The sequence below is a fragment of the Rutilus rutilus genome, assembly GCF_951802725.1.
Source record: "Rutilus rutilus genome assembly, chromosome: 14".
Classification (NCBI taxonomy): Eukaryota; Metazoa; Chordata; class Actinopteri; order Cypriniformes; family Leuciscidae; genus Rutilus; species Rutilus rutilus.
In genome coordinates, this window is record NC_140219.1 from 28,209,607 (window position 1) to 28,214,112 (window position 4,506).

The 4,506-nt window shown below is 39.5% G+C and overlaps 1 long non-coding RNA gene across 1 annotated transcript; it reads right to left on the reverse strand.

Moving 5' to 3' along the window:
• Positions 1 to 2,566: 2,566 nt before the first annotated feature.
• Positions 2,567 to 4,273, reverse strand: LOC311303752. The gene is made up of 3 exons (XR_014629825.1): positions 3,953 to 4,273; positions 3,210 to 3,286; positions 2,567 to 2,800 (listed from the first exon to the last, which is right to left on the reverse strand). It is a non-coding gene; the product is annotated as an uncharacterized lncRNA (long non-coding RNA).
• Between the last annotated feature and the right edge of the window lie 233 nt (positions 4,274 to 4,506).

Genomic DNA, 4,506 nt, shown 5'->3' on the forward strand with positions numbered 1-4,506 from the left:
ATATCCAAACCCTTAAGACTTTCGTTCATCTTCGAAACACAAATGAAGGTATTTTTAATGAAATCTGAGAGATTTATGTCTCTCCATTGTTCATAAAGAGATTGTAAAACTAATCCATATGAATTGAGAAGTTTAGTCCAAATGTTCTGAAGAGACTCGATCGCTTTGCAAAATGAACAGATTTAATTTCGTTTTTTATTCACATAAACATTGATCAGCAAACATAAACAGAAGCTCAACCGAACTTGCAATGGCATATACATATGGCAATGATGTATATCAGTCCGTTCATCTGGGTAAATAAAACCGGAGCTACTTTCACATCTCTTGTATCACACTTGAGCTGTGTCCAAAATCGCCCCCTATACCAACACAATGCCATGGCAATCATAACTATTTTCCAAACACATTTTGGCAAATTGGTGTAATGCAGCGAACTCAGAGACGAGGGAGAGATTGATCCAAATGTAAAGTTTTATTAAAGTAATGTCAAAATACAACTAACTCAGAAACTGGAAAACAAAACACAAAGAGGCTGAACTTTAGGTTACTTACTATACGTAACCCCGGTTCTCTGATAAAATGAGTGCGGTATGGGAAACGCCTCGGGCTTGACTGATCCTGGAAGCAGGGCCGAAATATGCCGCCCCCTACGTTCAAATTTTTCCAAAGAAAATGCCAATGTATCACATATTGACCCCTACTGTTGATTTAAAACAGGTGTAATGAATTAATACAATTGACTCACCATTTTAAGAGGACCTTTCTTGCTTTGGCTGCTGCAAACTCTTCTTGGAGTAGGCTAATCCAATTTGCAACAGATTTAATTGCTCAATTGAAATTTCGGCCTATCCAATCATACGATCTTGTGGCTGTTACATGCACACCTTTTTTCAATTGGACTGAATTCATTCCGATTGATAAATACGAACATAGTGTTTACATGAACACTAAATAAAGATCGGGCTGGTGTATGCGTTTATGTTACTAGATTCAAATCAGAATAGATTTTTTTGACATGCGCTCCACAAATATACAGAGTTTCCCGCTGTTTGCATATATTAACTATTTTCCTACATTAGTTCTTTATTTGTTTTAAACAGCAGACTTAATATCCGTCTCTGGTCATAATATGAACCGTTGTGCCGTGTTGCTTATATTTATCACTCAGTAAAAATGTCCCTCCTCGCGCCCAAAACGTCGTCTGTGGATGAGAATCCGAAACAAGGACTGGTGGGACATTGTCCTGCTCCACTTCAAAGACGCTGAGTGAAAGGATAATTTTAAAATGATGGGACACTCATTTATATGACACTTTATTCAACAGGAAGAACAGCTCGTTCCGTGCGTCATACGTCATGCGCAGTCCTTTCAGTTTCGGTTTTCAATCCGATCAGTGTTTACATGTCCTCTCGATCGGATTAGAACCACCCGGAATAAACCACCCCTTTCAATCCGATCTAAATTTCATTCGGATTGAGCTCAATCGGATTGATTAAGGTGTTTACATGAAGGCTTTTCAGTCCGATTGAGCCGTCAAACCTATTACTAATGGATTATTTGGTTGCATGTAAAAGTATTATCGATCGCAGATAGTTTTTCACAAGTTTGAGACGCTTGCCACTGCAAGAAGGGGAGTGTGGTAAGATACCTAACTCATGTTATCAGAGAACTGGGGTTAAGTAAGTAACCTGAAGTTCTCTTTTAAACATTCGCTCGATATCTCACTATGGGATATAGAAATGTGGGATATATAACTCCTGTATTGCAGATATGCTGTCCGAAGAGGGGCATTTCAACCAACTCAGTGTATATAACATAGACACAACATCCGTAACTATTTTCAGAATAGAACAGGAATATATGTGAACAAAAAGCAAAAAACACCTCACAAGCAAGTGTTTTGATTGTTTTATGTTTTATTACACACAGGATGGAATGAGCCAGTGATGGCTCTGTGACATCCAGTCTATAAAATTGGACAAATGTGTGAAGTGAAGCCCAACTTGCTGCCACACATATGCCCTGACTGAAACGCCCTTAAATAGTGCCCATGATGTAGCCATACCTCTGGTAGGGTAGAATGAGCCCTCAGCCCTTCCCATGCTATTATATCCTAATATGGGGGTCAGTGGGACAGGTGCTGACGTGAAATAGGTTTAGCCTTATGAGAAATAGCCCATGAAACAAATAACTGATAACTCTTCCTTAGTGATTTATTTCTGTCCACATACACTCTAAAAACTCCTGGGTCAAAAATAACCCATAATGGGTTATTTTTGACCCAACTCCTGGGTTAAAAAGGGACCAACTAATTTATGGGTTATTTCAACTCAGAAAATTGGGTTATGCTTTTTGACCCAAATTCTGGGTTAAATACCTGACCCAAATGTTGGGTTTAAAAAACCCAACATCTGGGTAGAAATAACCCAAAAATTAGTTGATCCTTTTTTAACCCAGGAGTTGGGTCAAAAATAACCTAACTTAACCTCACTATCCCAGTATGCCTTATTTCAGAAAATAAAACTTTGTTTTACATTATATTACACACTACAAGCACTTTTACATTTTTATTGCATTAAATTAAAATCTATATGAAAAAACACACACTTGGACATGTTTATTTTCCTATTTATTTTAGGTCACACTGTAATAACAATATTAGAAATAAAAAATAGAAAAATAAACAACAATTCTCAGAAGAGCCTCAGGAATTTAAGCCTGGGGCCATCTTTGGGGACAAGATTTTTGATAGTGTCCTCATCAAAGAGAAGAAATGCCTCCTCATCTATGTCTTCATCTGAAAGACAGAAAACAAGACAACATGAGTATTGTTAATAAGTTGAGACAATTGTGAACCACTCACCAGACACTCTTTCATTATCAAGCTAACAAATAATCACTTTTAAGGGAATCCAGTGCAGTTTTTTTTTTTTTTTTTTTTTTTTTTTTACGTGGCCCAAATTGCTAGTTAACTAATGTGGTTCTTTTGCAGCATTAATGTTACCCATTTTGTGTGAATGACATCTTTTCTTTCATTAAAAAGTGTAATGACATTAATGCAAAGGTGAATATCTTGCCCATTCTTATGCATAACAGCTTAAAGACAAGGCACAACAAAATCTTGCACTGACACATTTAAGTCTTATTAAAAAAAATGTAGGTATAGAGAGATGATGATATAAGGGCAATAAGAGTAAAATGCTCACCTCTAAAATTCTCTGTCAGCTCAGACAGCTGCCACTCAGTTAGCTTATCAGCGACAAAACTGTCCATTCAAGATGACCTGGAGAAAACATAGCAATATAGAGGTTAGGTTGGCAACAATTTGAAGACTTGACCCGCTTCTTTAACTCTCACTACTTCAGCCAGTAGAGCACTGTATAATATGATAAGCACGGCGCAGCTGGAAAACATAACTCAACTAGCTGCTATTGTGTTGCCTCGTCGCTCTGTAGCCGCGGCTATGGGGTTTGCACACCGGACGAGAAGCGCCGCGTCGCGTCTCTAGGACAACTCGAGGTATCGCTCACCACCACCGGACGTGCAGTCTCTCAAGGGGCTCACACACCGGACGCGAAGCGCAGTGCCGCGTTTTTAAAATTCGAACACATTATTCTCTATGAGTGTACACACACCGGCGGCGCCATCCGGCATCTGTCCGCGACACCCGTAGATATAACTTACATATAGTGTACTGTATATATCTATGCGCGACACCCAGCAACGGCTCAGGACCGTGTTCAAAATCGCGTCCGGTGTGTGATAACGTTACCTCGAGTTGTCCTAGATGTTGTCGTGATAGCCACGGCTACATGCCAACCACAGAATTACCACGGCTAACGCTAGTCTCACTCTCAACGTATTTTTTTTAGCAAATGGTGATAAACTAGCACCAGGACATGGACACAGAAACGTTTACATTACATCAACACTGAAAATACTCTCTTACCTTGAATATAGATGAAGTTGCACCGATGAAGCACAGGCCAAAACGGATCGAGCGCGAAAGCGACGGTTATTTCAAACGACTGTTGTGAGAAAATTCCAGAACAACTGCGGGCGAGAGAGAGAGAGAAAGCCAACCCTATAACCCAGAACATGGGTTACTCTTTGAAAAATAACCCAGAAACCCAAACAACCCATGAATTGGGTCAAAATATTAGCCCTATAACCCAGAAAATGGTTACTCTCTGAAAAAATAACCCATAATTTTAACCCAACACAAATAACCCAGAAAATGGGTTGAAGAAATAACCCAGGAGTTTTTAGAGTGTAGTGACGCAACGCACAGACAGGACCCAAGCAATGAAGCCACTCATCCTCCAATGAGGAAAAAGGCTGCAGATGGAAAGCCAGTAAATCCACTTGTTTACAGACGAGAGCTGACTCGCTTACTTAAGGCACAAACGCTGGATTAGTTTTGAGAGTTACTCTCGAGTAATCCATAGCAAACTGCATACAGGAGTTATGAACCGACAAAGCTTGAAGTTCATTAACCCGCTT